Source organism: Prinia subflava, chromosome 3, assembly GCF_021018805.1.
Source record: "Prinia subflava isolate CZ2003 ecotype Zambia chromosome 3, Cam_Psub_1.2, whole genome shotgun sequence".
Lineage (NCBI taxonomy): Eukaryota > Metazoa > Chordata > Aves > Passeriformes > Cisticolidae > Prinia > Prinia subflava.
The window spans coordinates 63,408,700-63,421,346 of record NC_086249.1 but is presented as its reverse complement, the minus strand read 5'-3'; the positions used below and the strand labels follow the sequence as shown (position 1 = coordinate 63,421,346).

The 12,647-nt window shown below is 35.7% G+C and overlaps 1 long non-coding RNA gene across 1 annotated transcript; it reads left to right on the top strand.

Annotated features, from left to right (window-relative positions):
• Nucleotides 1-585: 585 nt before the first annotated feature.
• LOC134548640 (uncharacterized) lies at nt 586-12,259 on the top strand. Its single transcript, XR_010079843.1, has 3 exons — nt 586-917; nt 9,358-9,393; nt 10,822-12,259. It is a non-coding gene; the product is annotated as an uncharacterized LOC134548640 (long non-coding RNA).
• Nucleotides 12,260-12,647: the final 388 nt, after the last annotated feature.

Sequence of the window (12,647 nt, the reverse complement as noted above, 5' to 3'; positions counted from 1 at the left end):
AAAAATGTATTGAGCAGTTTTCCTGTGTTGAGAGTAGCAGTCCCACACTACTTCTCCTTGATAAATTTTTGCCAGCACTACTGACAGAAGATTATTGTCAGAGATCCCCTGCACTATTTGCACTCTAATATGTTCCCTTTTTAGCAGGTGTCAAAGTTTTCAGAGTCCCCAGTGAGAACCATTATTTTCAACTGAGGATTTCCTCTAGTTGTTTCAACAACACTGCTCTGCCTACGTGCTTTGATTGGGCTGTCTGTATCTGTATTCATCTGTATTCAAAAGCTCTCAAGGCAGTTCCATTTCATAAAAGATTTCTTTCATGTGAGCTGTTCCTTTTAGGTAGAGTACAACTTGTCCTGCCTTCCATAAAGAGTTTAGAAAAACTTTATATCTCTACACTTCATTCCAAAAGGGCAGGCATTTGTCCCACCACATTGTAATAATTCCTATGACATCATTATTCCATTACTGAACACAGATTTATGGTTGCCACAAGTTCTACTGTTTTCATTTGTCCACTCTGCCTCTTACAGTTCCTCCTCCAGTCTTCACTTTTCCAGCAGTGGTTTCCTTCAATTCCTAATTGTTGTTTGTCTCCCTACTTGGCTGTTTGCTGCTGATCCTGCACAAGCAGGATCTCGGGATCATCTCAACCTCTCAGGATCCCGTTTATCTTATAAATTCTGCATGTTTATGTGCAGCCACTTCAGATTGGCTCTCAATCATCCCATTTTCTCAACAGCAGTGAGACAGCCATTGCACCCTGGGTGCTTCCCGATTTTGTGCAAGCTTTGTTCTGTCATCTGACAAATTAGCTTCTAGAGACTAGCACTGAAGAAAACAGGTGAAAAGATACAATAAGAGGACCATGCAGTGCAGCTCTTCTGCTCTTGGCACAGAAGGAGAAAGTTCTTGAGGTAAGCAAATAGAGTATACAAGATTACTTCAAGCCTGGTTTTTGTACACTGTTAGCGTGTAATGATAAAATGAAATCTTTGCTGATATCATTCATAGATTTTAAAACATATAAGATTTCTGGATACATTAACATATAAAATTTAAAAAATATAATATAAAATATAAGATATATCTAATTCTCATTGACTTGTTACCAGAAGTAACCTACAAATCTTGACCTGCATTTAGATATTTTCTTTCTTTAGGGTTTTTAGTGTTGATTTTTCCCCACACACACATCCTTGAATTTTTCAGATGTACAGAAGTACCTTTTTCAGACATGAAAGTTCCAAAGTTTCATTAGGAGCAGCCAGGGTATTTTAAATTCTGTCCTTACTTGAAGATCAACTAATTGCCATCCCCTTCTTTAGAAAAGCAGAATATGAAACTTCTACTGCTAACTGTAACAAATAAGCAAGCCTTCCTTCTAACTACACGAACTAGCCTTTAAGTTTGGATGCTTAAGAATTTAGTTTTAGAGTGCACTAAGTCTAAGCTGCCTAAACAATAAAGAAGAAAAGATATATTTATAGAAACAATTACTACCGTCCCAAATTCAGAATGTCCAGGATGATAACACTCATAAGATTCTTAAAGTTAGATGTAGTGAAGCTAGAACACAATATTACATCATTAGCAAATTGTAAGTTTGTTTTTAAAATATCGGAGTTTACAAAAAAAGTGAAAGAAACAGCTGAAACCATCAGTAAACCATGAACCAAAAAATCCTAAATAAATAACTAAGAAGAAAACTCATGTAAAAAATAGTTTAGAAATTCAAATTCTCACATGATAGGAAAAAGTTATCTGGACAAGCTTTCTATGGAGATTAAAGATCATTTCAACTGGTCTGGTGTAATAGAGTGTTACAGAGGGAGTAAATTGCTTTGTACTCCTATTTAAGGACACCTTAAAGGGTCTTCATTAAGGTTAAATGATGCCACAAAAGTGCTAATACTTACCAAATAATGTAAAGAAATCAGAATCTCGAAGAGAGGTAAAATGTTGCAGTTATTTTCAGTGGGTAAGGTTTCTATCATTAGCTGGGTATTTCTTCAGTTTACTGTTATATTATTATTTTTAGTTTTATGCTAGTAAGCCCAAAATAAATTTTTAGTATAACTCTAGTTTTGAATAAAAGTTAGGTTTCACATATTTTTTTAGGTTTTCTTATTCTAAGCAAATGTTTGCAATTTGTTTCAAGTTTATTGGTGTATAGGGATCACTATCTATACTCTGAGTATCTATCTGATAGATTATATTTTCCAATCATACACTGTATTAGAAAATTTGTATTACATTTTATCCACTCTTTATTTTATTTCAACATATAATATTGATTCCATTAATTATATTTGTTATATTCCATTATAAATGTGATTATTTTTTTTTAGAATTTCAAGACAGTTACTACACTCAGGTGAATTCACAATTTTTTACATTTTATATGGCTGAAATAAAATATTAGTGTAATTTTTTATTTTTTGATTGTAAGACTAGCTCACAGACTTACCAAAAATTTTACTCAATAAAGTTATGTTGTCACTGAATCACTGGGTTTCTGCTGGGCTTCATGAGTGAATAAAAAAAAGAGTAGACTTCCGATCATATGCTTTTCTACAAGGCAGTGTCTGAAATCTTGACTTTACTTGTTGCATTTTAATTATAAGACTTAAAATTATTGCTTTTCCTTAGTGCTAGAATGAACCTTTACCCTTCTTGGAATTTCATGAAGGCCAGAAGAAATACTACAATCCTTCAGAAGTCCAGGGGGTAGATTTGTAGATTTGTTTGACAACAAAAATACTTGACTGCTCGGGATCTTTCTGCGTCACAGCAGCTGCTTACAGCAAGATTTCCCTTGTCTTTTTAAAGCTCCAGCTTTGTGCCATTCCTCTCTAATAGTGTTCCTGTTTCTGAAATTCATATCAATAGGATCAGCAACAAATGGTTCATCCATAACATCTGACTGTCAAAAATCTGAAAAGTTTTTGGTCATGGTGATTTTTTTTTTTTTACAGTCTTCAGTATTTATCACCTAGACTTCTTTTTAGTGTAAGGGTATGTGGCAGGCAACAGCAACTCCCTTGTAGTTACCTGACAAAGGATATTGTCAAATGGGGTGATATGAAAGAGGAGGAAGCTGAACACAGAGGGGGACAAACCCAAACAAGAAACAAGAAACAAGAAACAAGAAACAAGAAACAAGAAACAAGAAACAAGAAACAAGAAACAAGAAACAAGAAACAAGAAACAAGAAACAAGAAACAAGAAACAAGAATCAAGAAACAAGAAACAAGAAACAAGAAACAAGAAACAAGCCTGGTCAGTTACATGACTGATAAAATGAAGTGTGTCTTATTTTGGTAAGATCACTTGACTCAGGACCTTGATCAAAATGGGTGACCAGGGTCAAGAGGAATACTGAAAAACAGCATACTAAGACATAGACCTATCAGACTTGTCTGGCAACAAGAGAAATAATGAGAATAAATAAATCTCATCAATCATAATAACTACATGACTATCAAGAAACTGCAGGAACCACTTCAAAGGGAACAAACTTGAATTTTGCAGCTGATAAGGATGCAGCCCTGAAGGTTCAAGATGTTGGGAGGAGTCTCTAGGATTGTATCAAATCATGAGGCAATCTGCAGAGAAAGGGGGTCAGGGAGGGACAGGGAGGCAATCAGGCAGAAAGAAGAGTTAAAGGGGTCAGTCACATATAAAACAGGACTGATCACCCTGCTTGTTTGCCTGAGCTCAGCGCCTGATCACTGCAGTCTGTCCTCTCATACCATTTCAGTAAATATTTTACTGTCTCTCTCTGTAATTTCACTCCCTGTCCTGTGTATTTTCTTGGTGCAAGGAGTGAGACTGGGGCTGTGGGTGCCCAGGGCCCCAGTGACTGAAGTCAATGGGGTTTCAGCAGCAGCTGCTGGAGTCAGTGGCCTCCAGCCACTGAGATGGGGACAGTAAGTGTGCCCAAAGCCAGCTACTGGAGGTAGTGCAGTGAATCAGGCAAGTGAGGGGCTCAGCATCAGCAGCTGGAGCAGGACCACAGATCCCATGTGCATGTTATCATTTGCTGGGGGTATTTGTATCTTTATCGTTACTTTGAGTGTGCATATGTACCTGCTAGCAAAGGCCAAGCTGGGTAACCTGTCAGCTGTGGGTGTTCAGGCCTGGGATAAGGTATTAGGACAGCAGAGTGTCCACACTTGTATTTGGGGGACTCATGAGTGTGAGGTTCTTATGGGATGTGTGTAGCTTTGTGTGTGTGTGTGTGAGTGTGTTTCTGTGTCACTCAGTGATATAGGTTGAGAAAACAGGAAAGGAACAGTCGTGTCCCTCAGTCTGGGCAGAGACCGACCCTGGGTTCCCAGACACTCCACTGAGCTCCAAGTCCTGGGCTGAAGCTGCTGGGGAACACCACTTAACACTATATGTCTGAATCATGATGAAAGATGAAGAGCATGACTATAAACATGGGCTGGAGCTTTAAAAATCAGACATGATGCAGACTCATACTGGAGAACTACAGTTACCCTGCAATAGTCTTACTATTAATTTCATACTTAATAAAGCCTTTTTCAAACACACTGTCTAAGCTAAAATTGTGTATAAGATGATATATCAAGAGTTTTCAAGGATCTGTAAGTAGTGATTACTCCTACACTACTTCTTTATATTCAATAATGATCTCTCCCAAAGAAAAGAAATGTTTCCATCATGGCTAAAGTGCTACAGCTGTCTTATTCATTGTAATGAACTACTTTAAATGAAGAGACTCATTTGTACGAATAAAGAAGTATGTTTCAAGTGGCTCAGTAATTTGTAGGTTTTCATTCTGGAATTAAATGTTTCCTTTCTGTTGTACATAATTTGTGCCCCTTAAGAACTCTTGTTTTCTCACGGTAGATCACACTTCTGAGAATACTAAGTCCCTTAAGATACAATAATGATACCCTTCTCATAAAATGTATTTAAGAAGTACTAAAGAGTGATGTGACAAAACATGAAAGAATAGCAATATTTCTTGCATTACAAGCGAAACTAAAAGCTGATATTTCAGTAATGGCAATTCTAAATTTGAGAGCCTGTGTGATATTGTTACAATTACTAAATAAATGCTTAAATAAATTTTTATATGTCTGAGAGGAAAAATATTTTAAATGTAAGAACAAAGGCATAAAATGAATATCTACATTTTGCTTTTCTTCTGTTCTTTTTATATTTTTTTAAATTTTGCTAAATTTTAATTTTGCTGCTTTTGATCAAAGGGTGAAATCTGATTTGTTCCAGTATCTTGTCTGTGTAGTTTCTATACCATGCTAAAAACAAAGAAATAATAATAATAATAAAAAAGTCACCTAAGTCACCTACACATTAAAGCCCATATTCTGCTAAGGACAGATGCTCTACAAATTTTCTCTTTTGGGAGAAACTAAATACAAAAAGATCTGAATGAAAAGGGTAGTTTACAGTGGTACTGAAAACTGAATTAACGATTAATGTTACAAATCCACCAAAGTGCAAGAACAAACAAACCAACAGATGTTTAAAATGCCACAAAAGTGCAAAGCAGTAGCTGTAATTTTGAGTTTAGTATGGCAAGAGTTATTGATGTGTTATCTGAAAGTCTACTTCAGCCTTGCCAGATATGGGTGATTCTCTGGCTGAAAACTGAGCCCAAGGCTCTCATTGCACAGACAAAACTACACTCAAGGACTACCCAAGATACAGAGATCATGCTGGTAAAAATGTGTGATATTGCTTCCCTTGCAGAAATATCTAGCCTGTGTGTTCTGTGAGCCATTTTAACAGGTATTACAGAGTTTAGCAAAGAACTGATAAACAGTATCAGTGTGTGAAGTGAAGATTATCAGAAGCAGTCAGTGGAAACATAAAACAAAAATAAACCCAAACCAAAAACACCTCAAAAAGTGAATTCATGCATTTTCTTTGTCAACCTAAGGAATAAGATCTGGACTTGCCCTGGTTTATGGTTGACTATGTCTCTTCTGATTTAATCTGTTAAAATTTAAGCATAGTCCTATTACAGTATTTGTCTCTGTTAAGATTGAGAAGTCATAAAAAGGTGGAATCACAGGAGGAAAAGGAACCAGAGAAACTATGACATTGTTGCTTGAAGAGATGTGAAGCTGATTTTATTATTTTAATGAGCAGGTGTTTGGCCCCCTAGAAAGACTGGCACTGCTTTGTGTGCCTGTTGGAACCTCGGAAAAGAGGCCAGGGCAGACTGACCCTGGAGAGTGAACTACCCCTTACCTTTTGGCTGCAACTGCTCCGATTAAGTGTTAAGTTGGTTGGGAAAACTGGAGATATCTGGTACTCCTCAGTGATATGTGCCATGGAAATAAAAGATTTCAGTCCTGAAATTCACAAAAATATCGGGGATGAATGAAAATAAAATTTTTCATTTCATGTACGAGATAGGTAATCTTAACTAATTGGTAACAGTGGACATTTTGTAACAGTGGACATTTTTGTATGTGTGTCTTTATTATAGTGGAAGGAAAAAGCTTCTACTTAATGTATAATTCTAATATTTTTCTTATATTTCTATGTCTTTACATATACAAAAAATAAATGGATATGGCTGACTCAATTTTATAGGCCTTATGGGAAAGAGCTATTCTGCCAGAAAATCATGTACCTTCCATAAAGAGCATCCTGGTGAATTCTATCTGCAATTATTTTCTGTTATTGGAATATAAATAACTTTGCTCATATTTGTAAACTGCCTTCAATGATCTTCTTTAGTATGTTAGTCTGAACTTGGATAAATTTGGTGACTTGATCAGTCATATGTTTCCAAAGCCGTGATGATTTTCTAAGTAATTCTATAACAATAATATATTTTTAATTATTTTCAGATAATTTATTAATGTTTTATTATGTCTTTAGATGACAAATATTTTTAGGGACTCATTCATTATATGTTTCATTCTAAAGAGTTGTTGAAAAGTGTTAAGATGAAGCACAGATATTATATAATTATATTCTATTGCTATGTTGGATGATATTTAGTTTTCCACAATTTATAATATTGTCCTGAAGTTAATAACATTGGATAATTAAAGAAACAAGGAAAAGTTTAATAACTATGAATCCCATTCTAAAAGGTATCTAATATATGAATGCTAACATAAGAAGTGTAATTTAAAAAAAGACTATGATGCAGACTTAAATTTACAAAGAGGTATACTTCCTTCTGTTAGTATTTCATCCGGATGAAAATTGTCAACTAATTTTTTGCAACTTGCAATCAATATGAATTGATTGTAGTTGCAATTCTCCTTACTTTAATCATAAAATTTGTCAGAATGCTTTTCTATGTATCATAAAATATACACGAGTAACAAAGGCTTTTGAACTCTGGACTTTATTACCCATAGGATCATCAAAACCAGTTATGTTTCACCATCAGAATGTAGCTTCAATTACCTTGTTCTTATTCTTTGTCAGACTACACAGGAGCTTTAATGCTATGCATAAAAAAGTCACATAAAGATTAAAACAAAAGTTTAAAACACTGTTTGAACCTGGAATTAATAATTTACTTCTGATTTTTTGCATCATGTTCTGCTATATTAATTAATAAAGACAAGGTATTTATATCAGAGGAAGAAATGACATAATATAATAATAGGCAAGTAATCAGAATATTCTGAAAGAATTCCAGAGAAGGATATAAATCTACAATATTTATTAACTAGACTCATTTGCCTTGAGCCTCTACTTGAAACTAGAATGTTTTCAAGTTTCAGAAACTTAAATTTCTTTTTAAAAATATCACTAAACTAATCAGGGGTCAAGAAAACACAGAATGGTTGAGGTTGGAAGGAAGCTTTGAAAGTTATCTAGTCCAACCTCCCTGTTCAAGCACAGCCACCTGGAACAGGTTACCCAGGGCCATGTCCAGACCGCTGCTGAAGATCACAAAAGGAGACTCTGCAGACTTCCAACTGGCAGTGTTCAGCCAGAAGTGTTTTCTGATGCTCAGAAGGAGCCTCCTGTGCTTTGTTTTGTTCCCATTGCCTCTGGTGCTGTCACAGAGCACCACTAAACTAATTTAATGTAAATTAAATTACTCCAGACAGGCCCAGATCTCTCAGGCTTTCCTCACATGTGACATTTCCTGATTTTTGATTACCTATGTGGACTCTCCATCATGTCCATGTCTCCTTTTTACTGGAGAGCCCTGAACTGGACAAATGAATCAAGGTATCCACTCACCACTGCTAAGTAAAGCAGGGAAGGAATAAGTCCCTCAATGTGTTGGCAACATTCCCCATAATGCAGCACAGGATAGCATTTGCCTTCTTTGCAGAAAGAGCACATTGCTGGCTCATGTTCAGCTTGATGTCTAGCAGGAGCCCCGGATTCTTTTCTGCAAAGTTACTTTCCAGTAGATTACCCCCAATATACACTGGTGCCTGCCATTATTCCTCTACAAGTGGAGAACTTTGCACCTCCCCTTGTTGAACTGCATGAGGTTCCTTCAAGCCCTTTTCTCCTGGCTGTCAGAGAGCCCTCCAGAGGCACCAGTCTCAGAGTTAGCATTTGCTCCTCCAGGGTTGCTGTCATCTGCAAACTCTGTCCTATCACCTGGACCATCAATGAAGACGTTAAACATGACTGGACCCAATACTGACCCCTGGGTTACCTGGTAGCCACTAACCAGGCCTCTAGTCCCTCCTATTCAGACAGTTTTCAGTTCAGCACAGTGTCCAGCCTGCACTTCAACTTCTTTGATGGGATCTTATGGGGGACTGTTCAAAGCCTTAGTGAAGTTAGATAGACAGTACCCATACTTTGCTACCATGCCAGTGGTTTCAGCATAGAAGTTTATCACATTTTCCAAGCATGGCTTCCTCTTTTTTGTCCTTTATAATTAAACTGATAACAATGCCACGAGAGACTGACAACATATACACATGTTATACCAGTATTTTGTATAGTATTCTGACACAATGATCATTCTTTCTGTTTATATCTTTATCTATCTGCACTTTATCTTACCTATATTACAACTATGCAGGTTTCTTAAAGTCTCTTCTTTAGATCAACTGGGAATATTTTCAGCAGCCGTTTATGTATATAATCCATTTCTCAAAAGGATAGAAAACATATTTTCAATATTTAATTTTTTTTTTTTTGCATCCCTCTCACTTATACTCACTGTAGAAAAGTCTTTAAATCATTGATCATGTATTTAGGTTGCTGGCTACCTGCTCTCAAAAATGGCCTTTTTTCTTCAAATTGTTTACTGTATCTCACTTCTAGGGGTTGTTGTTGCTGTTGTTGTGTTGGGATTTTTTTATGTGTGAAGTCCTCTTTCACTAATATCTCTCCCTTTTGGCTGTTTTGCAGACTAGCTCTGTTTCCTGTAAATACAGATACTGACAGGTAAGATATTGATAATGTATAGGATTTCTTCGGTTTCTTGGCATTTGCAAGTTTCTCTTTCCAATTTTCAGAGTTTTTTTCTTTAAATTTACCTTCTTCATAGAAGTCTGATGACTGATAACCCAGTTCATTGGGACATCACCTAGTTTTACCTTTACTTATTTAACCTTGAAAAATGTCTCATCTGCTTTTGCCTTTCAGCCTGGCAAATCCAATTTGCTTCTTGCTTATTTCAAAACATTTGGAACGTTAATTGCTTATTTGAATCAGATCTTTTCTACAGCCTGGTTCTGGCAAAGTGAGAACATACTCTCCATAATTTCATGTTTGACTTAAATTCCTCAGATGCTACTAAAAATTTTTCTCCCTTTAAAATTTTTGGTATTTTAAAGTAACAGTTTTCAGATTTTCTGTTCTTACTATCGACTTCATACTTCACTAGGACAGGATTGCGAATAGAACTTCTTTGCTTCACTTTAAGTATTTAAACAAAACTGATCCATAACTGCAGTTATTTTTTAAAACTGCACTTTTGCTCATTGCTCTTTTTAGCACTTCTGCTTCCTATTACAGAAAGACAAAAATCTGTTCTAGAAATAGTAGTGACACTTCCAGAAGTCTATGTGCATAGTTTTATTTCCTTGTTTTCACTCACTACCCTTACCTATTTTTGTGTTTCTAGATGTCGTCTTCAGTTTCTTTCTGCCCTCTTAATGGTATCTGGCACTTATATGATAATTTTTGAGAATCTGAACTAGGAAAACTATCCCTGAACTAAAAAGACATAAATAAAAAGACATGTAACAAACTATGTCTATATAATATTTCTGTAAGAGAAATGGCAAGGAGTCACTAATAGCTATTCTTGTGTAAAAAGACTCTGGGGCGTACTTGATGAATAAGCCATGTTAGAATCAATTTATTAATTAAAATTGTTGCACAGGATAGGTAGTTCAATATTTGTGCCTCTGAGATTATTAAGATACTTCATCAAAATGCACTGATTTTTAATATAGATGATGGATGTTTCTTCCTTGCTAAGGTTTTCCCTGCCACCCGGACCTGACATAACATCTGTATGTAGAAAAAAAAATCAGACACTTTTCACCCTTTTCGTTCCTTCCTTCTCTCTCTATCTGGCATTTTATTCTCTTTCTTAGCTATCTTCTCCTTGAGGCTATCCTGTTTTTGTTTCTTGCTCTCTACCATACCCTCAAATGAAAATATGAAAAACACAAAAATATTCTTCAGGAGTTCAGGTTTTCACATATATTGTTCCAGGTGAAAAAGTTAAATATCAGATCTTGTCACTTGATATTTTATATAGAAACATATATTTTAATCCCTTTTTAATTATTTCCCCACGGTAAATATTAGGAAAAAGGGGTTATCTGACAATAGCTAGTAAATGGAGTTTTTAATTCACAGGCTGCTGGTGAAAATGCAACAGTTCCTGAGAGAAGAAGGAAACAAAGAAGTAAGCATATGGTTTGTCAAAATAAACAATGCTTAACTTCCTCCTTTCTGTGTCACAGTTTGAGGAACACAGAAAAAGAAAGGGTTGTGCTGAATTTGTTGTAAACTATCAGCGGGAACAATCAGTCTTTATAAATCATGTAGGTAGGGTATGTCAGTGGTGCAGATCAACTCTATTTTCAAAATAAAGCATTCCAGAAATAACAAGAAAAAAAGAAAAGAAAAAAAAAGAAAAAATTGTTAAAAAAAAAAGGATTTAAAGCCACAAAAGTGGAATGCAGTGTTATGCTTCAGGAAAACAGGTTTTCAAGACCTTCTAATGCTCTGACTATGTGAACAGAATGAACAGTGTACTGAAAGGGACGGTGATCAAGAGGTACTGAGGATCTGAGTACGAGCTCTGCTATTACCATGCAAGTTTTCAAAACAAAGAAGGAACTAAAGGAATATAAACCACAGAACAGATTCCTATACATTTTGCATTTGATTTTGCTTTGTCTGCCACTTTACTTGATAGAGAATTTCGGCTCCTACATCTCCAAAGAGCTGCTCCTGTGTGTAGCAGTTGAACAACAAGAGGCAGTGACAGTGGTGGTAATTCACACAATGATCAGTTGGTGTCTGGGTAGATTAGATGTTTACACAGCTAAATTTGAGTGACTGCCCCCTTAAAAGTTAATCACCATTGGAAAACTCAAGTTCTCGTTTAGTCATCCTTGCAAGATAGTTGTGGATATTGGCAACCAATGACAGGTATTGCCATTTTCAAATTAAAAAAGGGCTGTGGGAACTTGGAACGTATCATGTCTGGAGTTAGCCTAGCCACAGCAGAACATTAGGAGAAATAACTCATGGTCTTCGTTGGATGAAGAAAGTGGAACGGCACTATAAAGAGATATGAGACAAAGAGCGGTGTGTTCTAGAGAGGTACACAGGACTATGGGTTTGACAGTCCAAGCAACAGAGAAGAAAGAGGTAGTATGCAGTAAAAGTAAAATAATAGATTTAGGAAAAGAGTTATGTATTGATGGAGATGGACAGAGAAGGTATGTGGCCTGCTGTTCCTTCCTAAAGATTACGATTTTTAACAACTCATGCAAATATTTGTGCTTGTCATAATGAGAAGACCCCACCATCCTGAATATTGTACTTCCCAAAAATCTTGAAGAAACAAATATCTTAAGACCCAAGTGTACCAACCAACTTGTCATCATGTAGATATTTCCTAAATTCTTTAAGAATCAAGCATGTGTAACTTGACTTAATGATAAAATAAATAATGTGATTGAATTCTGCAGTTGTGTATCTCGAGGTAAGAAAAAATAAATTATTGTGGTATCTTCTGTTTTTTTATCAAGAGCTTGGAATGAAAGGCATTTGTTACTTCTTTGGACGCTGGAAAGCTTACCACAAAGGACTGCAGTATAGGAAAGCAAATTCGATTAAGGAGTTTCATTTTTTATTATGAAATACATCCATTTCTAATCACTAGTTTTTCTGTTAGGGTATGCTAGACTAAAGATTCTCTGTATATAAACATGGCTTTCATTGTAAAAGAGAAAAATTGAAGATACTACTGGGGTTTCTAAGAAAAATTGTGGCTCAGGAAAGGCTTCATCTTCCATCTTTGATGTTTAACTAACAAATAATCCTCATTTTTAACTGAGGGCTACTAATTATTCAAGAGTTTTCAAAGTCAAACTATCCTTCTCAGAACAGCCAAACTGCAAACTTAAAATTCAATTATAGTTTCTTATTGGTCAATTTTTTATCATAAT